We start from the raw sequence: 24,096 nt of genomic DNA on the forward strand, positions 1-24,096 counted from the left end.
CTTAATTCTAATGAATGCTAACATAGAGGAAAGCAGTTATGGTAATATATGTAAATATATGGCAGCAGAATCTAACACCTTGAGACCATTGATTTAGTAAAAGAAAGTAAGAGAAAGTTGGCAGCATTTTCCAAAGAATTAGCAAGGCAGGAATTATTTTCCTTTGAAAGCAGGAAAGGATCTTATATTGTTTCACTGTGTCATATAAATCCAGAATGTTGACAAAAAATGGTTACTAGTGGCTTCTTTTTTGTCATAGAACGCCCAGAACGGAGTTCCTGCACCTTTTTTGGATAGGTAGAGTAGGCAAGGCGAGTTGTATGATGTGTGTGAGTTCCGGCACTTTTTTTTTTACAAAAAAAGTAGTGCATAAATACCTCATGCAAACAGCCAATGGTGAATGGACCTGTACAGATAGTCTGTTTCCAAAGTTATGACAACTGCAACCTCATTCTCCAATCAAGTGATTGCATTTTGGGCAATTGGCAACCAGCTCACCTTATGACTGTTTGTAGCATCCCTCAGCCACATGATTGTGATTTGTGGTTATTTTGGGTTTCCAACATATTCTATTTCTAACAAATACCATCCATTGGGGGAAATGGGTTCACTTAATTACCACTACAAAAAATGTGGAAAAATCAGTTCCGGTCACATGATGCCTCAACTTACAGCTGCAACAACTTATGAACTTAATTCTGGGCCCAATTACAGTCATACTTCAAGAATTACCTGTATTACAGGCTAAAAACCTGTAAAAACCAATAGTCTCTCTTAAGTACGTAGACAAAATGAATTAAGCCAGGCGTGTCCAACCCATAGCCCAGAGACCGCATGCAGTCCTGGATAGCCTAGTTATGCAGCCCCACAAGATAATATTTAAAAAATAAAGGAAGTTTGTTATTTATGTACGTTAATTATATTATACATTTTACATGTGGCCCAAGACAGTTCCTTTTCACTTAATGCCGCCCAGTCAAGCCAAAAAGTTGGACACCAATGAACTAAGCAGTGCCTTTAAAGCTTGTAAGGCACAAAACAACATTTCTCAGTCTAAATAGAACGGTTACGTAAATGGTGAGCAAGTATCTGCCACTCTTGGGATCGGGAACAAAATGGCTATATTTCCATTGACTCAAAAAGACCTGGAATTTAAACTCCAGAGCAGAGAAAGAAAGTATCAGAGAGAAAGACCAAGATTGCTGTGTTCTTCAATAGACAGATTTGTACATAAATGGCCTCTGTCTTGTCTACATACAGTAAATTCTCTAGCCATTTCATGTATGTGAGCTTCTCTGGAAAACCATTTCTAAATATGCTCATCTGCAGTATCTAGTGTATCGAGTTTTATTGCTACGCTTGGCATGAAGTCTTGAAAGCTTGATTACAAAAAGAAGGTAGCCCAAACATGCAGAATTTCTGAAATTCTTTCCGTCCCCTTAATAGGAGCACCTGTCTGGGTCACATGAGAAGGAGGAAGGGAATTTAAGAATGGAACAATCAGAAACTGTTATGTATGCAGGCATCTGCATAGCAACAGCCCTCAGGGGGCGTTGGCCTGGACAGTTTCGGCGGGAAACCTAGGGCCAACCCCATTGGCTGTTAGCTTACCTGGCCAGGTATATAAGGAGGCCAGGTAGCCCTCATTCCTCAGTTCACTTCCCCTTCCAATAAAGAGCTGAACTCACACACCGGCTGGCGTCTCTCTTGCGTCGGACCCACTACACAATAGTGGCGACGAAGGTGGGATTGCTGCCGACCAAGAGCTGAAGTCACTGGGGAAATGCTCCGCGAGCTGAAGGGAAAGGCATTTTTCCTTCTTCCCCCCACGACCGCCAGCCAAACCGGCAACGCCAAGCGCCACATCCACGGCCAACTGCTGCCATGGCTAGAGCCGGACAACCCCACGAATTGGAGACCCGCCGCCCCGAAACCTGGACCCGTTACCTGGCTCACGTTGAACTGTACATGCGGTTCAATCAGATATCGGAGGACGGTGCAAAGGCGGCCGCCCTGCTCTGCCTTGGGGGACCAGCGCTGCTGGAAGTCGCCACGAACCTGTTCCCCCAGGAGGCCATCAACACCGTCGCGTACCGAGACCTCGTGGCCAGGCTCAACGCACATTTCAGGCCCCGGCGCTCCAAGGTGGCCGCATGGTCACAATTCGAGAAAAGGGACCAGCGCCCCGACGAGACCGGCGCCGACTTCCTCGCCGCCCTACGGGAAGCTGCCGTCGCTTGCAGGTTCACAAATTTGGAGGAGTGACTACGGGACCGGCTGATTTGCGGCCTACGCGACAGGCGGTTGCAGGAGCGCCTGTTCGAAAGAGAGGAGGTCTCTCTCCAGGAAGCCGAGGACGCCATCCTAGCCCACGAAGAGGCCTGCGGGGCCGTCCAAGCCTGCCAGGGAACCCGGCCCGGCAACCAGGCAACCAGCGTCCACCAGCAAGGGGCCACAGAGGAGGACGACCTGAGCATCGACCTCCTCCAGCGGAAGTCGACCCCCGACCAGCGAGCCAGACGCCCAGACAGGCCCAGGCCTCCCAGCAACACTGCCATTCCCCAGAGGTGCGCAGGGTGTGGTGGGAACCACATGTGCAGCCTCTGCAAGTTCCGGTCCACCACGTGCCGGGCCTGCAAGAAAACAGGCCACATAGCCGCCGTCTGTCGTAGCCGCCGCCCCCGAGAGGAGATCCACGAGCTGCAGCCAGAGGAACCGCCGTTCGAAGGTACTGGGGCCCCCACCAAAACAAAAATTGGCTATGTCGAGAGCCGGCTGGCCATTAACCACACGGGTAGCCGCCGGCTGCTCAAACCCAAAATTAGATTAACAATCCGTTTGCAAGGTGTCCCTTGCAGCATGGAGCTTGACTCCGGATCAGCGGTCTCGATTATTTCAGACGAGACCCTTAACCACATAATTAGCCGGAGCAAGCAACGGATTAAATTACGGCCTACTAAATTAACCCTGACCGATTTTCAGAATTCGCCGGTCAAGGTGAAGGGGGAGGCCACCATTTCAGTGGGGTTTAAGGGTCGCGAAGGGCACCTGGACGTTGTAGTGGTAGAGGGCCGCAGAGCCAGCCTGGTCGGGCTGGACTGGTTTGAGGCCCTGGGAATCTCAGTATCCGGGATCCATCGGATCCAGGGGGACTCCGTTGAGGCCGTTTGCCGGGAGTTCGCCGACGTCTTCGACGGGTCATTAGGCAAGTACACCGGGGCCCCCATATCGTTCAAGCTTAACTCAAACGTCTCCCCCGTTAGGGTCCGGCCGCGGCGAGTCCCGTTTGCGCTCAAACACAAAATCGAGCGCGAACTAGACAAGTTGATGGCCCAGGGAATCTTAGAGCCTGTAGATGGAGGGGAGTGGGAAACCCCCATCGTGACCCCCCTCAAATCCAACGGGGAAATAAGGATCTGCGCCGACTATAAGTGCTCGGTGAACCGCGCCCTAAACCCGCACGCTTACCCTGTTCCCGCGGTCAGCCACATTCTCGCTTCACTCCAAGGCGGCGCCATTTTTGCAAGGCTTGATCTTGCACAGGTGTACCAGCAACTCACGGTCACTAGGGAAACAGCTGACATCCAAACCATAGTAACCCATAGGGGGGCGTTCCGGGTGAACAGGCTGCAGTTTGGAGTCAGCGTTGCTCCCGGCATTTTCCAGGAGGTTATGGAAAAGACACTCAAGGGCATTCCAGGAGTCTGCCCCTATTTTGATGACATCCTGATTGCAGGAGCATCAGCAGAGGAACTGGCAGGGAGGCTTAGGGAAGTGCTGGCAAGGCTGCGCACAGTTGGCCTCAAACTCAAAAAGGAAAAATGCAGCATAGGCGTTCCTTCCACAGAATTTTTGGGGTTCAGAGTAGACGCCAGGGGAATCCACCCCACAGAATCCAAGGTGAGGGCCATCAAACTAGCACCCACACCCAAGAACAAAGCAGAGCTTCAGGCATTCCTGGGTCTGCTGAATTTCTACCATACATTCCTCCCACACAAGGCAGCCATCGCTGAACCGCTCCACAGGCTGCTAGACAAACAGGCAACATGGGCCTGGACGGCCACCCATGATCAGAGCTTCAAGGCCCTGAAGGCATTGCTGTCGGACAAGTCCACAGTAACCCATTTCATCGAGTCCAAGCCCATTTGTATCGCCTGCGATGCATCCCCTTATGGTGTGGGCGCTGTCCTAAGCCACCTTGAGCCCAACGGGGCACAAGTCCCCATAGCATACTATTCTAGGACACTGTCTGGAGCAGAAAGAAACTACGCCCAAATAGACAAAGAAGCCCTGGCAATCGTGGCAGGAATCAAGAAATTCCACGATTACTTATATGGCAGGGAGTTCACTGTCTTCACGGACCACAAACCACTCCTGGGCCTGTTCACCACAGACAGGCAAACCCCCCAGATTCTGTCCCCCAGGATGCTCCGGTGGTCCATCTTCCTTGCAGCATACAATTGCAAGCTGGTACACAAGCCAGGGAAGGAGATGGGCCACGCAGACGGTCTAAGTAGGCTCCCCCTAGACACACACGACCCAGACCCAGCACCAGCCACACAGATCCTAGCCCTGCAGGAACTACCCGAGTGCCCAGTTCTTGCCAAGGACATTGCCAGCCACAGCCACAGACAACATCATGGGCAGGGTGCACTCATGGGTTTGCACAGGGTGGCAGGAGAAATCCCCGGGACCAGAGTTTCAGGCCTATTTCATTAGACGCGATGAAATCTCCACACACAAAGGGTGCCTCCTTTGGGGTAGCAGGGTCATCATTCCACCCACACTACGCGCCAGGGTATTGGACTCCTTACACGAAAGGCACCCGGGGGTGGTCAGGATGAAGGCACTGGCTAGGAGCTACCTCTGGTGGCCCGGGTTGGACAAGGAGGTTGAGGATCGGGTCAAGGCCTGTTATACGTGCCAGAGATCCAGGCCAGAAGTGCCACATGCACCAGTACACCGGTGGGAGGCCACACACACGCCATGGTCCCGCATTCACATTGACTATGCGGGGCCATTCCAGGGTCAACTATTTTTAGTAGTGGTGGACAGTCACTCCAAGTGGTTAGAGGTAGTCCCTGTCCCCAACATGACCTCGGGGAGGACAATCCAGGTGCTCAGAGCTCTCTTTGCCACACACGGCCTCCCCGACGTAATTGTGTCTGATAATGGGCCTCAGTTTACTGCTGCTGATTTCCAGGCGTTCTTGAAGGCGAACTGGATTAGGCACGCCACCTCCACGCCTTTCCATCCATCTACCAACGGGCAGGCCGAACGGATGGTAAGGACGACCAAAGACGCACTCCGGCGCATCATCAGCGGGGACTGGCACCACAGACTGGCCAAATTTTTACTAGCCCAACACACAACACCATGCATGGCTACCGGCAAGAGCCCAGCAGAACTGCGATGGGGACGGCGCCTCATCACCAAGCTGGACCGCCTACACCCAGACCGGGTAGCAGCCGAAACCGGTAGGGCAACATCACCATCATCACCATCACCACCAGCATCACTACCATCACCATTGCCATCATCATCCACACACAGGGTCCTCAACCTGGGGGACCTGGTCTGGGCAAGGAACTATGGGGCTAGACATCCTTGGGTTCCGGGGACAGTGGTCGGGAAAACAGGACCCCTTTCGTACATTGTAGGGGTGGAGGGGGAGAGACGCATAAGGCGACACATCGATCAGCTCAGAGGAAGAGTCCCTGAGCACGTCACACACGCCCCTGAGCGCGTCACACACGTCCCTGAACTCAACGCACACGATCAACAGGAGGACCACACTCCAGGAGGGGTCAACCCAGCTGAGGACGTCACAGGGCAGGGACCAGAGGAGGAGGACTTCCTGATGCCGGCTCCTTGCAGCCCTGCACAAAGGCCTCAGGAACCCACGGTCCAAGCCCAGGGGCCAAGCACACCCAGATGATCCACCCGTCCACACAGGACACCAGCCTACCTGTCGGACTATGTGTGCAAGTGACCCTCACACAAGGACACCACTGTTTTTTTATATATATACTCATAGTTATAGCAGTTGCATGTTGTTGTTGTTATGTGGGTCTTCTCTAAGGGGGGAGGGGTGTTATGTATGCAGGCATCTGCATAGCAACAGCCCTCAGGGGGCGTTGGCCTGGACAGTTTCGGCGGGAAACCTAGGGCCAACCCCATTGGCTGTTAGCTTACCTGGCCAGGTATATAAGGAGGCCAGGTAGCCCTCATTCCTCAGTTCACTTCCCCTTCCAATAAAGAGCTGAACTCACACACCGGCTGGCGTCTCTCTTGCGTCGGACCCACTACACAATAGAAACTGTCTAAGGTATTCCCCAATGGACTGTTCCACAGGATACCTTGGGAGGATTTCTTCTAGATTTCTTTCCGGTGCAGCACTCAAGACATCTTTAGCCCACTTTTTAGATTCAGTCTTTATTTTTTGTGGGTTTTCCTCAATAGCAACAAATTCAATCCCATTCTATTTAATTTGATGTTAAGACATTAAATTTAGTAGCTGGAACAGTAAAGTATACAATGGGCCAGAACACACCACTATAGTTGATTGGTTGGAGAGTGTTGGCTCATGCATGAGGCAATGGGTTGGGGGATGGGTTGGGTTTTTATTGTCATTTTTAATATATGTATTTACTGTTTTTAGCTTGGGCATATGTTTAATTCTTTTTAATTTTTGTATTTTTATATGTCTGCCCTGTTCACCGCCCTGAGTCCTTCGGGAGAAGGGCGGTATATAAATCAAATAAAAACAAAACAAAACAAAACAATCTACACTATGATTGGTTGCTGTGAGGGTAGAGAGGGAGTTTTCTCCTCCCCCCACCGCCGCCGCCTTTTTTCCTTCTGTGTGTTCTGTATATTGACTGATTTACCTCATGATATTCCTGTGTTCCTGATTATCTTGCATGCTGTAAATATTAATATTAAATGTATTTATTTACATAGGACTACACGTTGGTGTCGTGTCTCTGACTTCGTCGGGACAGTTGCTGCGCAATTCCTCGATATTCTATCAGTTGATTATCTGAGTGAATCAGAACAAAATCTGCAAATTCACCAATATTCCTTGCATCAAGCTGTGCATAGGGTCGTGACATAAGGCTGCACTCAGTACATATTTCCAGTAAAATCCACTAAATATATGTATTTAAAAGAACAGCATAAGATAGTGTGTGGTTATCAGAAGTGTCATTTTCAGCTGCTTTTCTTGCACGCACCAATAAAGGCCTCATACTGAATGAAACTGAGTTGAATTGAAGAGGACAAATAGGGGTTAAGCTGCTGCCTGCTGAAGTAACTCCCCGCTTAGGGGTGTCATCCTTTCATAGGGAGAGCTCTGCATTCTCATCCAACCTTTCAATGCATCAGTCTGGGAATTTGACTAAAACAGTGTACAATATGGAGGTTGTATTAGTGACTCGTTTTGTTTCAATAACACAACAGTCAATCTGTGAATGAAACAGGCAGTCTCTAAATTTGATAAATAAAATAAAAAAACAAAACATGTGCTAATCTCATATTTTCCAAAAATAATTGTCCGAATTTCCTTAATATTTGACCCAAAATTTGAAAGGTTTCCATTCTACATAGCAAATACAGGGATATGACAGTGCCAGCAAATCCTGCATGAACATGATGTATTCAGTAGCTTTCTATCCTACTTTCCAAGTCAGGAACCAGGATAGAGTTCAAAAATGCAGGTAGTCTTCAACTTACAACAGTTCATTTAGCGACCATTCAAACTTACAATGGCCCTAAAAAAAGTGACTTATGACCATTTTTCACAGTTACGTCCGTTGCAGCATCCCCGTAGTCACATGATCAAAATTCAAGCGCTTGGCAACTGATTCATACTTAATGACAGTTGCAGTGTCCTGGGATCATGTGATCCCATTTTGCAACCTTCTGACCACCAAAGCCAGTGGGGAAACCAGATTCACTTAACAACCATGTTACTAACTTAACAACTGCAATGATTCACTTAACAACCGTGGCATGAAACATCGTAAAACTCACTTAACAACTGTCTTGCTTAGCAACAGAAATTTTGGGCTCAATTGTCATAAGTTGTGGACTACCTGTATTGCAAGTTTATTCCATGCTACTTATACACAAGATTTTGAACTATTAATGGTCGAGGCAAATTGGCACCAGATAAGAGTCAATGGATTTCAAGAGGGGTTGGACTTAGGTCTCTTATAGGGTGTTAGAGACTCCAAACTGATGGTGCATTTGACCCTACCCTCCGGCTCAGGCCTGTCACCACCTACACTACTTTTCATTCAGGAACTCAAGGTAATAAATCTAGTGCTGTCTTCTCCAACTGATCTTCTGCGAAGCAGACTGAGCTGAGAGAGAAAGTGTGAGAGAAAGATGGCCCACAGTCAACAATGAACTGCTATCATTGACGGCAAACTAGAAGCTGTGCCTGGCTCCTAGTCCAGCATCTTAACCACTACACCAACTGGGTCTTTTATTTGTTGCACTTCCTGAGTCAATTTGCATATAGACACAAGTGGAAAGTCATAATGGGATTGTCTGGTTTTGGCTGTATGTTATAGAAACTGCAATTTGTTTAGTAAAACATGATTTTAATAAACATGATGTAAAGTAATCATTCAAATGTTACCAATACTCTGTTGTTTGATTTAAACACATTCACATTTTTTGTCATTTTGGTTTTCGTTATACCTCAGTAAAACGTATTATAGTTCAAATCATAATAAAGGTGTCACATTTAATACTGTATGTATATTTTGTGAATTGCAAGATCACTAAAGCATTGTAACTAAGTACCCCTAGATATTAAGAAGGGTTAAGAAGTTAAATAGGCAACTAATAGATTAACATGGGGTAAACCTTAAGGGTTGTAGGCTCATACATAGAATTTCATAAAAATTATAAAACATTAAATGCACATTTGAAATTAAGCTGAGCATCATAAGATACTAGGATTAACCACAATCAATCACTGACTACATTTTGTTAATATGGGACGGAAAAGCTAACCTAAGCAAGTTACAAAATATGTGAATTTTTGGCTATAAAGAATTAAATGCCTTTTTAATATCCGAATTATATTACCCACTGTTGAAGTTGTAAAAGTTGTCAGAAATGAAGATATATATTGCATATACTTCCTGCAGGACAGGAAATCCTTAATTTTATTTTTTCCCATTAGTTAAATATAGTATATGGCTGATACCATTCTCTTGATTTGTAAAATTCTGTACAGTAATGGTTACTGTTGTTGACAATTATATCAAATAATAAATTGAAGAGTAATATAACACACACACAAACACAAATACATTCTGTTCCTTGGTATCACATGTACTAAATGCCTACAACATATTGCCCATTTGCACATAAACAACTGGCAATCTTATGTCCTCCAGATGTTTTTGGATCTCAGTTCTCTAGTCAGTTTGTTCAATGACAAGGGATTTGGAGAACTGCAGCCCCAAACGTTCTTGGATATTTACCTTGTGTACTGTATTTTCTTCTGTTCAATCATTTTCAATTCTTGGAGACTATCTGGACAAGTCTCTGCAGTTTGTTAGCAAGGTTTTTCAGAAGTAATTTTCCATTGCCTCCTTCCTAGGGTTGAGAGAGAGTGACTGGCCCAAGGTCACCTAGTTGGCTTTGTGCCTAAAATGGGACTAGTAATCACCGTCTCCTGTTTTCTAACCTGATCTCTTAATTACTACACCACACTGGATCTCTGCATGCATGTGCACGTGCACGCGCACACACACACACACATTCCTTTAGCATGTATTATGCTAATTCTTTCCAATGGCAATAAGACATAAATTTTGAACATGAAACGACTTTCCTTTTACTATGCTGATGAGTACTGTGACTTTTAAATTCCTCTTTTGGAGCACACAGGCTGCATAGGATAAGATGGGTCCCCAATTCCTGGGCTGTGGACCGACACTGATCCGCAATATGCCAGGAGCCCATGCAAGTGAATGAAGCCCCATCCGCACACGCACAGTATCCAGCCAGCACGCAAAATCATGCCCCCCACTCCATGGAACAACCACCCTCCCTGGAACTGGTCCGCGGTGCCCAAAATGTTGAGGGCCGCTAGGATTAACTAAGAAGGAGGGACTGGTAATTCCAAGTAGGACAGCAGAGAATATGACAAACAAAGCATCCTTGTCAACTCACAGAATATAAGTCATTCATTAAAGCTTGTATGAGATGGAAAATTGCAGTATTATAACTAATGTTTCATTGTGAGGCTCTTATCACCAAATAAGAGTTAGGTGTGCAGGGCCATAGTGATTATTTTTGTCATTGAAAATATCAATCAAAATTTTTATTCATTGTTCATTATAATTGGTAGCACATGCTACTGTAGCTCTACATTCCAAGTAACAAAAAAACAATTCGAGTGGAAGGCATAATTGCTAGTACTTAGGATTTATTTCTTCTCCCTTTTTAAACCATTTTAAGACTTCCAGTGGATTATTCCAATCAAAATCATCATTATTGCAGTTTGAGGATTTAGTTTTTTGTTCTTGGATTCTTAATGAAAAATTGTAGCCATGACATCTGTTACAGTAAAAACAAGATTAACATAGTAATTCTGGGGCATCTTTGGATTTAGTCCCACAACAACCTTTATATTCCTTTGCATTCCTTTTTTGCTTTTAGACCAAAAAATATAGTTTTTACAATATACATTATACTATATTTGAAATGCACAAATATTTATTAAGAATTGACTTGTACAACATATACCTACAATCCGTTTATCATAAAAAGAAAAGAAAAACTGGAAAGAAAAAACGGCCCAGTGAAAGAAGACGTACCATATGACACATCCTCCTGCCAAAAATAATAACCATTCAACCATTTTTTAAATAGACCATTAGCCTTGACTATACAAAACAGTACTCAATAGTGTTTCCATTACATCAATGAAACGCCAATACATACATGAAAATTGAACACATGTCTGTAATCCAAGACCTTATGTCAGAAGTAATCCTGACTTTCCAATACTGAATAATTCTTTTATTTGAAATTTATCCTGAGCAGATATAGTTCTGAATATATGATTCCAAAATGTTGATACCTGTCAAAAACACATTCAAACACTTCAGACATATGATCCTTGATACTTTTGTATTACAGTCATGACTTTGTGAGTCTAGAATCAAAATGGCATAGTATTTGAAGAACTCCATAGAGGAGGCGATCTTCTTTAAAGTAAGTAATAGTTGGGGTGTAATAGAATTTGACACATCAGTGCAATACGTGTTGGATTTTTCTCCCTCCCAGGCAGTCTTCAACCCCAATAAAGTATTGTTGATGTTCTCTGTGGACTTTCTTGTAGACACCTGGTTGCTGTTGTTGGGGATTTGCTTAGTGAGCCATTCCAAAATGCGAGCAAGGTAAGAAGAGATGGGAGATTCTGCCTATGTACGGCTGTTTGAGGGCTGATCATAGTGGAGTGGTTGTCACTCTGCTGCTTGCAGACCTATCATGATGCAGAGGAAGATGATTTATTTCAAGCTGAAGTTTTTTAGTATCATGAAAGCACAGCAAATTATTAGTCATTTAACAGTTATGAGCAGGAAAGTAACTGTGAGGTTGTCTGCCCAATCTGTGAAAATTAGCTGGGTGATTTGAGATAGGATACATTTTATTTGGAAAGCAGGGAGAAGCCATGCATCGCTTTGCTCTTAACATAAGGCAGAGGTGGGCAATATTTATGGGTGCAAAGGGTCACAGTTGTCCTTTTCATGCAAGGTTAAGAGCCATATAGTGTATATGTATATATCTATGTGTACACACACACACACACACACACACAAACACACACACACATATATATATATATGTGTGTGTGTGTGTGTGTGTGTATATATATATATATATATATATATATATATATATGTATGTATGTATGTATGTATGTATGTATGTATGTATGTATGTATATATATATGGATGGGACTAGATTTTGAAGGGAGGCGCTCTTTATTTGTTATTTGTGCCTAGTTTGATGGGCCTTTTCCAAAGCTAACTTTGATACCTTCCCAATGGTTTTCCTGGTGGGAAAATTTCATGAGACTCCTTATTTGCAAAGACTTTGCCCTTCCAGAACAAGGGAGGTAGAACCTCCTGCTTATATTCTCATATGGTGTCCTTTCTATGATGCCCCAAGACATCTTCTGATTGCCCCAAACATCCCCAAATGTGAGAGCCACCTAATAAATGTTATGTTTATTAATTTTTAAAGGATGCTAACCCCAGGCTCACATATCAGGTAGCCAAATATCTTCACCAAGTTGTAAAACTGCACAGAACTGCTAATTAGACATGTTATTTATTGCCTTACTATTTCTTTCCCTTTCCCAGTAGCAAATTGTTGTCTTAAATTATTTCTCTTTTCTGTACTTTTGCTTTTAATTTTAAAGGCTGGTCAAAGACCGTAATAAAGATGCCTGGTTTGATTTGAATATACTTATTTTAGTGTTCACACTATCATTTCCAACACCATAGCCACTGTCAGAGATGGTTCCAAAAACTGCAAAAAGGAGACTTCATATTTGTTTGTGTCTAGAACAATGGCTGAGCTGGAGCACTGTGCAATACTATCAAAGGCTGTGGAGTAGAAAGACTTTGGTGTTACTCTATGTGTAGTGATAACTGCTCCTCCCTCCGCCAAACTGCATTGTGGTTAACTGTTATATCATTAAGGCATAACTTTTCTGTGCTCATTGACACTAACCATGTGTGAGCAGCATATGAATGGCATTGCTATTACAGTCCCTAATTAATGGTGGCAATTGCTCCATGGATATGCAAGGCATTATGCCATTTTTTTGCCAAAATTTGAGCTTATGCAAAAGGTAAGATGTTTTTTAACATATTAGATTTGGTGGCCATACCTTTTACATAGCAGTGGTTTTATAGAATTACTCTGCCCATTAAGAAACCTCTATCTGATTATATATTCAAGTATGCTCCTGGGAAGCAATCAAATATCTTTAGGGATAGGTTGCAAATAAACTAATTACAATAATGTCCAAATGGAATTGCTGAGAGTGGTGTTTCACTGTGATGCAAAGCATTTATTTCTATAAGACTGTCTAGCAGCTACTGAAATTTATTGACCTTGAATTCTAGCAGTGTTTTCTTCAAAGAATCGTTTTTTTAAATTTTCTGTATCCCAGAGGCAGATTTTTATACGACACCAAATTAAATGAGCACCCAGACTCAAACCAATCATTTTTTTTCATAAAGTGATAATGGATTTGGGTGCAAGTATTCTTAGGAATTTTCCAAACTCCAGTGGCCTGAGAGATTTAGCAGGAAGGGAAGCAATACCCATAATAGGAATATCTTATCAGACAGAGCAACATTATATTTTAACTAGACCCAGAAAAACTGATTCTCATTAAGGCAGACATGAGCAGTCTGGGATTAAATGTCATGGACTTGACTATTCTGATATTTTGCAAAGGCAGCCAAGCTGTAAGTAAGTAAGTAAGTAAGTAAGTAAGTAAGTAAGTAAGTAAGTAAATAAATAAATATCCAGAAGGAGCTTAGTTCAGTGGTAGTTCATATGCTTTGCAAGTTAAAAAAAAAACCCTAGTTTTTATTGTCAGTATCTTCAAGTAGAGTTTGAAGAGAATTAACCTAAACGCTGGAGCAGTAATGCAATCATGATGTCTGTAGATCGCCCACTAGCTATGTTCCTTCAACTTTCTTATCCATGATTAACTTCAGCATAGTCTACCAAATCCAGTTGTGTTCACATGGCACACTACCCTGTAAATGAACAATATGGGCTACATTCAAATGACATGCTTGGCTAAAATGTGGATGTAGCTCACTTTGTACAGAACTGCAAACCCAAGCAGTGACTGAGTTCATGGATAGCAGGAAAGCACAATTAGCTTAGCCTTGGTTTATTTTATAACCTCATAATTGACATGGCCCACTCATGCTAAGATAAACCATGCTGTGCAAACCATATGCATCACTTCACACACCTTAAAACAAACCCAAGAAAACCACCTTATAGTCTATTGTGTGTATATGCCCAACTGATGAACAACAGCTTCCTAAACTGGCACCCAGTGATGATTTTGGTGAAAGCATTTCTGCTCTTGCAAAGTGGGACACTTGCTCGGCACCAATCCACCTGCCCCTGGACTCCCTTACTCCCCAAACTTCAGGACCAGTTTTATTGGCAGCAGGAAGAAATAGATAATACACGCCCATGAAAAAGGATGCTCTACCTTGCATGGGCAGATATTCAAACACGGTGCTTGTTCCACACAATTGTTACGCACTTAATTCTGTTGGTGTGTGGTCATACAAGGCCAGCCTACTCTGAGGATGCCTTGAACAAAATATCCTCTCAGAGTCTACTTGATGAAACTGGATTTAGCTGGCTCAGTAGCAGAAAATGGCAGGAGAAGCCACTTACCTGTGGCCAAGTTTAAGGGCATGGTAGGAAGCTGAAATACTGATTACAAAATGTCCAAGATAAAAAGCTTCAGAGTTCTGTATTTGCAGGGCAGACAACAGCGCAGCAATGTACCTTGCCAGAGTGCTAGGGATCAATGGCAGCATTCAGCATTATAAGTTAGAAATGATATAAACTACTATAGTTTCAGGTGGGAGTTGCCAATAAATCCTAGATATTGCATATTGGTTTAATAGAGTGATCAGAAGAGAAGCAAATTCTATTCCTAGAAGGTCGACACCAATGTTGCATTGAAACAAGATGAGAGCCATTTTCTGTAATATCACCTTCCCGCCTGCTTATATTGAGTGCCAGTTTGAAAGCTTAGGTCGTTTAGCTCCACCATGTCCAACAAGCCAATGAAAACTGAAATGAAAAAATGTCAAGAGAAAATGGAGTTATTTATTGAGTGAGGCAGGAAGCTGAAAACGCATGACAAGCCAAAGCAATGGATCTCGAACTGAAACACTTCAGAATGGATTCCCATAATTCCTTATGCCACCCTTGCAGCTACTATAAGATTTGATTAACAAAAGAAGACTATCAGTAAGGCAAGGTCTGCATACATAATGGGATGACAATATACCTCAAAATAAATTCCCATGTGTGAGAGAAACGTTCACAGAATTTCTAGTTGAAAACGAAAAGGAGAAATCTATATTTTTAAATAAGGACAGCAATTACCAGAAAGGCATCCAGTTTCCCAAGGGACGTGAGTTTGTTTATTATTCAGTTCCATCTCTGAATTAAGTCACTTCATGTTTCATGACATTTGGCAATACAAAAGAATGTTATGAACATTTTCGGTCTTTTTTGCCTCTAGGGACTGAGATTCGCTTGACTCATGCTCTGTTGCAGCTGCATAATCTTTGGCAGAAGGGTCTGAGAACAAGGTTTTGGCTCTTGAAATTGAAAATGACCATTACAGTTTAAACACAGACAAGGTTACTAACAGGATATCTCAGTAGAGCATAAAATGGGCAGGGGGGAAATGCACTTAAAAGAGTTTTCTAAAGTAAGTCATTGCTAAGTGTTCTAGCTGTATCCCTTCAGTTGTAAGCCAAAATGTTTGGAAGAGCCTAAAAAAGGTAAAGGTAAAGGTTCCCCCGCACATGCGTGCTAGTTGTTTCCAACTCCAGGGGCCGGTGCTCATCTCCGCTTCAAAGCCGAAGAGCCAGCGTTTGTCCGACGACGTCTCCATGGTCATGTGGCCGGCATGACTAGACACCAAAGGCGCACGGAATGCTGTTACCTTCCCACTGTAGTGGTCCCTATTTTTCTACTTGCATTTTTACGTGCTTTCGAACTGCTAGGTTGGCAGAAGCTGGGACGAGTAACAGGCGCTCACTCTGTTACGCAGCACTCGGGATTCAACCCGCCAAACTGCCGACCTTCTGATCGACAAGCTCAGCGTCCTAACCCACTGAGCCACCGCTGGATGATAGAAGAAAGAGGGCTTTTTCCTTAAATATTTGAACAAATGTGTGTGTGTGTATGCATGTGAAAGATAAAGAAGCAGAAGGGGAGGAGAAGGAGGATAGCAATAGCAATAGCACTTAGACTTCTATACCGCTCCAGCGGTATAGCCCTCTCTATGAGGTTTATAGAATCAGCCTATTGCCCCCAACAATCTGGGTCCTCATTTTACTGACCTCAGGAGGATAGAAGGCTGAGTCAACCTTGAGCTGGTTAGGATTGAACTCCTGGCATTGCAAATGCAGAGTTAGCCTGCAATACTGCATTCTAACCACTGTGCCACCACAACTAATAGGTAATCCTTTCTTGCCTAATGCTACAGTTATCAACTATTTAAAGTATGTTGATGTAAAAACAAAACAAAAAAACCCCAACCATCACAGTTTTCCATGGTCACAAGACCATCATCCGTGTCCTTTGCAACTGACTTGTGACAAGCAAAGATTCTAGAGAATGGCAGAAGTAAAATTGAAAGTTACGATCACGTGGTGTTCTGGTTAGCAACCACACTGCTTTGTGTAATGACCAAATAAAAAGTAAAGTCATAAGCCTGTCGCAATCACCTGATTTTCAATTCAGCGACTACAGCACTTAGTGACTGAATTGCTGGTCTCAATTTGGTCGCTAAATGAGGACTACCTATAATGACTAAAAAAGAAATGTACAAACATTTTGAAACTGAACCAAGTGAAGATTAGATAAGAACTTTCGGTGTAGCACTACTTTGGTTTTGAATAGCTGTATCTCATATTGTTTTTAAAATTGCAGGTCATTATTAAGCTCAAATTAGTAGCAAGAATCAATAATAGTCATAATGTAAAAGATGAAGCAAAATATTAAGTTACAGTACACTATAATGACCCTCACCCGATAAAAGTTCTATTAGTCATTGAGAACTAAAATATCAAGGCCTTATGTTAAAGGAAGTTCAAATTTCAAATGTGGCACAAGCTCTTGTATGAAATTATAGTCTAAAAATGGTTTATGTGCTGAATTAAATTCTGAGTCAATTTTGGTTCTCAAACACAGTTATATAAAATATTGAGGGATACTCACACAATGAGATTGTCATTCTTCTACATGGGGAATTGTACTAAGGGAGCAGGATTTCCAGACAGTTTACATAAATGTCTTTGAAGTGATTCAAACCAATAGACAATTTACATGAGATCATTCAGTATATTAAAAGTCTATGGCAAACGCAGGGAAAGAGCTGGTTCGGATTTATCACCTCTTGCTTCATTTTAAAAACACTCGTTTTCAAAAAGAGGAAAGTGCAAAGAAATTTGTTCGGAAGAGACAGAACAAAATGCGTGGACTGCAGGATCCAATTATTAAGATACAAATAAAATGTATCTTAATTTATCTTAATGTATCTTTTGATAGGAAAAAAGTTGAAGCTCTGGCTTTATTAGGATAATTATGTAGGCATTAGCTGACTACAGCGAGAAAACACAAGCTCACGTGGCACCTGCCATGGCCTCCAGTTTAGGTACATAGAGTTTTATAAATAAGTTGAGAGCCAATTTGGTGTTAAGGCTCCAGGCTAGAAACTGGGAGACTGTGAATTCTAGTCCTGCCTTGGCCACAAAGCCAGCTAGCTGACCTCGGGCTAGTCACACTCTCTCTCATCCCCAGGAAGGATGCAATGGCAAACCACTTCTGAAAAAGCTTTTAAATTTGGGCAGTCGCCAGGAATCAACACTGACTCAAAGGCACCAAAATAATAAAAATATAGCTGCTCTTGGATCCAAATGCACTGCTAAAAGATCTTTAATAAGGTGGACTTTGCTTTTTTTTAAAAAAGGCCCCTCCATCTTCAGGATCTCCAATATAGATCTGAGACAAAATGCTGGAAGAAGAAAATCTTTTTTTCCCCACTAGATGCCATTTTCCCTCTCTAAGTGGTTCATTCCCGTCCCATGAACCAAAACATACAAGTAATACAAGAAAGTATGTTTGTATTTATACTCACATACCTATTTATTGTGTCTTCCTCTCAAGACATAATAGTTTGTCCTTAAAGCTGTATCATAACTCAATAAACAGAGATACGCCTTCATCATTTTACAATGGGGAACCCATGAAAAATTAATTCCAATAAATTCAAAGGACTTGCTATCTGCTTAGTGTGTTTAGGATTGTAGCCTTCATTAGTTAAATATTTTATTAACTCCTTCAACCCAAAAAGGGCTCCCTGGCAGAAAACTATAGTATGACAAATAGGAAAACTATTACTAAATGCTGAACCAATAGTCATTTAATTCAGGGAAATCCAAAAATAAGATATAAAACATTAAGGCTCAATGAAGGTTGACATGGAGGTTTAAACATTTGTGAGTAAATGCCCAGAGTAAATAAAAGTTTTTGCATGTTGCCAAAAAGATGATGGTTGACAAACCTTCCTAAGGAGTGAGCAAACATCATTTTTTGTAATGATTGCACTTACTTAATTTGTATGGATGGCAGAACTTAGAAAAAGATCTCTAATTATAAATACGACACGATCAGACTGGAAAAGGTGGCACTTACAGGCTCCATGTCCCAATTTGTTGGCAAGATTTAAAGGTTACATTCAATATCTACTTATGCTGCTAAGCCAGTTAACAGAACTCTTCACATGAAAAAAAAAGATAATGATGTTTATTTCATAGTATATTTTTAGATATATTTATAATAATGTATTTAAATACATAACCCAGCATGTGTCTAAGTCTTGGCGAACATAAGAACATACTGGATCAAGCCAAGCTCTATCTTAATCCTGTTTTTTCCCTTGCAATATCTACCTGGGTATTTCTGGAGACTTATCAACTAATCTACGGAATAGATGGAGATAATATCTCACTTCCCGTGTTTGTTCTGATGCAACTGGTATTTGGAGTTATGGCTTCCCCAACCCAGGCGAACCCAGGGTGGGCATTCAGTCTTTAGGAATTGCCGAGCTGGATAGGGAAACAGGGAAGAGATTCAAGGTAGTCACATGCTTGTTGGAAGGTGATAGCTTTAGTTTGGCAAGATGCTGTCCATTACGTGGAAGCCAATAAAGGACCAGACTTGATTGGATCTTACTGTCTCATCTCTGGCCTTGGGCCTGATGTCAAGCCTCTCATTCTTCCTATCGAGAGGGGAGTTGTCATCCACCATATTATACTTTTACAGAATCTGCAAGCCAGGCTTCCTAACAAAGTCACTAACCTCACCCGCATTTGTCTTTGGAAAAAGAATGGTCAGTATGATTCCACCCACTGCCACTCTGACAAAAGTTTTTTCTTTCTGTTTGCCTTCCTGTTCACTCTGGTCACAATCTCCCAACAGTCTCCTCTCTTAATGGATGGTGCTAGCTGGAACTGAGCAGTTGTCTGAGAAATGTGATGGCACCCACTACTTAATCATTTGTTCATGAGTCAATTGCCGCCTCAGACCATGTGCTTAGCAAACAAGCACACATCCTAACATAGCTAGGAAAGAAATCCAACCATCTCATAAACTCTGTGATTGCCTACTCAGTAGTGTGCCCACCAGCCAGCTGCAAAGACCCATTTGTTGTGCTGAATGCTATGTAACTTTTCCCCTCCAGGCAAAAGGGGGGGGAAATACCAGCAGAGTTTTACCTTTAATTTTAATTCTTTTTTATTTTTAATCCCATTTATATCCCGCCCTTCTCCAAAGACTCAGGGCGGCTTACAAGCTTAGCAGTAGCCTTCATTCTATGTATATGCCTGCTTGTTAGGGCTTTCACACACACCCCAAGCGGCATTATTACAAAGTCAGCTTAATTGCCCCCAACAATCTGGAACTTTACCTTTACCTTTACAGGCCCTAAGATCCCTCCTCTGTGAGGAACTGTGGGTGATGAGGTCCTGAAATTTCCAGAAGCATTGTAAAATATAGAGTACTAGTAGTACTAGCAACTAGTAGAAGCAGGTAGCGCCACTCCTACAACATAAAACAGGTATTGATCCGCACAAAATAGCATGTCATACAAAGCATATTCATCCCCACCCTGTGTTACCTGAGTCAAACGTGGATACTAAAACATGAACAAAAGTTAGTCACCATGGAAATGAAATGTTTCAGAAAAGCTGCTGATCAGAAGAGATAAGATGAGAAACGAGACCATAGGAGAAAGAATTGGCATAGAACCAATCCTAAACTACATACAAAAATAGCAAGTACCAAAACATTGGTGAGGCAGGAGCACAAGTGTGCTGTAACAGGTTGGAGGAGATCCCATAAGTGCTAACAGATTATCCAAGCCCTCCCCCACCTTTTTTAAAAAAAACATAAAATTTAAAAGAAATTACCTCGATATTGGTTTTGTAACACATTTTGTTAGCCCCTGTGAACACAAGTAGACAAAGCATGTTTTTGTTTCTTGAAGTGAAACCCAATGAAACCGATCAATCTATTATTGCGGAACAGATAGCTGGTCCATCAGTGGTGATAAAGCAGAAGACTTGTGCCTTCCAACAATCAGCTCATGTGAAATTTCAGATTGCTGTCTCCAATCCAGATAAAATATTTCAGGAGAGAATATAAATTATTAGTTGTTAAAAATAAATGCTTAGACTGAAATGTATGTTCAAACATTCATGGTTTCGGTCCAGAAACATGTGCCCAGTGTTTGGGAATTCAAATGGAAAATCTAAAAATATCAGCAGACAACTTTAAGGAAAAAGTGAAAAAAAAATTACACTGAAGAATTATGAATATTTTAGAAAAATAAAAAAGATTTGTTCAATCATTGATGGCATTAATAGAAAAAAGGATATTTCAAATCACCCTCAAACTGCAAAATAAAAATAGTTGCATTCATGAACCTCAGCAGCCCATTGCTGAATGTCTTTTCTTTCAGATAACAAATTAATTCAAAAAAGTGATTAACAAAAATGCAAAACTGTGTATCAAAACTGATGAAGCATCAACCATTAACAAATAGTCCATTAGTATTATATTTATGGTATGAAATTGATTCAACAACTGAACCAATCATTATTTTATCATACTAATAGAACTTTCTTCTGCAAGAGATGAGAGCATAAACACGAGTTTTTATTGCATACCTAAAGCTGCATGGCTCTGATGAGCAGCATTTGTAAAAAAAAAAATCTCAAAGCATTTTGTCATGGTGATAGCATCATTCAGCAATGTGTCAGATATTGTTAACATAAAGCAGTACGGTAGGAGCAAAAAAAGATCAAAAAATCAAGATGCGATGAAGAGATGTTACTTAAGGAAACATCAATCATTTATGATAAAACTACTCTATGCAGAAAGTCTAATATAATCCAGCTCTGTAGCTTCCAAAGGTTGGAATAAAATTAATTAGAACGAAATATATATTTGGGTTTATTCTGCTAATTGGTAAAAAGATAAGTATTCAATGTAAAAGTAAGTCACAGAGTTCCAGCTGCTGGTGAAAAAATGGAACAAGCCCAATAGAACAGTTTCAAGAGGGATTAAATATGAGATGAGCTACTGCATCTGGGCACCACTGCATAATCAGATTAATCTAAATGTGCCCTGGCCATTGAGTAAGGCTTCAGAAGCTGCACAGGCAGAAAGGGAGGGTACTTCTACTCAGTTTTATTACTTTCTCCCTACAGAGGTTGAACCCAGACAAATCGGATTCTGCACTGAAAGTCGGACACTTTGCATGGGGTTGGCCAGCAAACCTATCTCTGAAATGAGGTGCTAAAATTATACAGGAAGAGACCATTTTGTCTGTAAGTGCCCTACTTGGTCCTGATTGGGAGCCTTGCCAAGAGACTACCCAGGATTTCCACAACAATCTAAAGACTTACAGAGCAACTCACTGCTATTTAGATTGAAAACATTGGACAACAATTTTTCCCCCAAAGGTTTTGCTTCCTGGAAAGTTTTTGGCCATTATGATAGACCTCTTCAAACTGATATAACTGATATATTTTAGAATGACTGTATCACGTAGGAATCTTGAGAAATTAATGGTTAACTTTTCATGAATAGAATAGAATAGAATAGAATAGAATAGAATAGAATAGAATAGAATAGAATAGAATAGAATAGAATAGAATAGAATAGAATAGAATTCTTTATTGGCCAAGTGTGATTGGACATACAAGGAATTTGTCTCCAGTACATAAGCTCTCAGTATACTCGCAAACAAGTGATAATCATAATCATAATTATAAAAAACAATCTTCATAAATCATACGCTTAATGAAATTATCTTTTAATGATTGGTTATAGTGTGTTTAATTGCATAAAGTTTCCAACATGCTGGTTACGTTCGAATGAGCTGATTGTTGCTGATTTTTGTTTGTTCTCAGTATCCAATGCATCTCTCTGCAGTGTTCAACAATAGTCAGCCAGCATTGATGGATTCTGGTTGCCCTGATACTATTTTTCCACTGTGGCAACGTCCTGGTGAAAACTTTCATCATGTTCATTACTGACTGGGAGCCTAGATTTTTGGGAAAGCAGTCCAAGTGTGAAAGCAGAAAATTAATCTTTAATGACATGTTGCACTTCATGGTCTTGTATGCTGAAAGAAATTTGTCAACTGGATGAATGTGGTTTAACGCTCTGTAATTGCCAAGAGAATTCTCAACAACATTTTTGAGTACTTTCCAGGTGATTTTCTCTGGCCCCACTAACAGATCTTTGTGTTACAGTATATTGATGATGTATTTGATCTATGGACCAACAAAACTGCCTTCCTTTATCTTGGCATCTGTTATTCTTGGAAACATCTGTCTCAAGTAATAAGATCCTTCATTTCCCTTGTTCATCACTTTCACAAAATTTTTCATCAGCCTGAGTTTTATGTGAAACAGAGGCATACATATCTTTAAGTCAATAAGTGGTTCCTGTGCTACATTTTTCTGTTTTGGAACCAAATTTTTTTGGAGTAGCCATTTCTTTTTAATCTAATGCTACTCTCTTGTATGGTTGTCCTGTCACATATGTAACAACAATACTTGGCATATCTGAGCTGCATTCTAAGCAGCAGAGCCATTACTTTTAGATTTGCACAGATATTCCGGTTATACTTGGTGTACTGGATGTGCTTCAACATTTCCATGTTTTTGTATGTTTCTTTCATGTCTGCAGCATAGCCAACAGGTACTAAAGGGTGTACAGTACAGTGCCATTGTGCAAAAGCAGAACATTTCTATCAAACACTACATGATAGATTAAATTACAGGTTATTTTTGTGATTATCAGCCCAAAACCTGTAAGATAGGGAAGCGAAATCTTTGTTGTCCAGTGAAATCTGGGTATATACCAGAATCTACTTGCAGGCTTTAATAAATATACTCTGGTGCAATATGCAATTTCACTGAGTCACTTTTGCATGCAAATACCTATTAATTTTACTCACCTTTCAAATTTGGTCAAAACCATTAAAGGCCAATTCCTAACCAAGTATTATAGCTTACCACCATTTGATTGCCACAAATTCCTCCAATTCTATTTGGCTTTCCCCTTATATTTCAAGTTCCAGGAGTTATACACAATTCACACATTGTTTAGAACTATTCTTTGGGACAACATAATTCAATTCTCCTTATTATAAGATAGATACTCTGGTTGGCAAGGTCTCAAAACTTGATAACTGCAGTGAGATTATTTTATGCATAAAGATGGAAATTGCATAATGTTGGGATTATCCACAAGGGAGAAATGGTTGGTGAAAATGAGATGGCCAAACTGACCTCTTTAATGAGAGAAAAATGGTGTCTACATTTACTGTTGACTGGAAAACCTTTACGGATTTTTGCTTAAAACAGAAAAAAAGTTGAACTTATAATTTATGGTTTTGATGATTATGAAGAATAGGTTATAAAAAGAAGAGAATTGTGTTCTAATCTTAGAATAAAGGAGATAAATTTATAACTGTACTTACAGCTGCTGTAAAGAAGATCAGAAGCCACTTTGTATTTCTTTTTCTATTTCTTTTACTTTTTTGCTCAGTAGGGATGCGGTGGCTCAGTGGGTTAGGATGCTGAGCTTGTCGATCAGAAGGTCGGCAGTTTGGCGGGTCGAATCCTGAGTGCCGCGTAACAGAGTGAGCGCCTGTTACTCATCCCAGCTTCTGCCAACCTAGCAGTTCG

Source organism: Vipera ursinii (assembly GCF_947247035.1).
Source record: "Vipera ursinii genome assembly, chromosome: 1".
NCBI lineage: Eukaryota > Metazoa > Chordata > Lepidosauria > Squamata > Viperidae > Vipera > Vipera ursinii.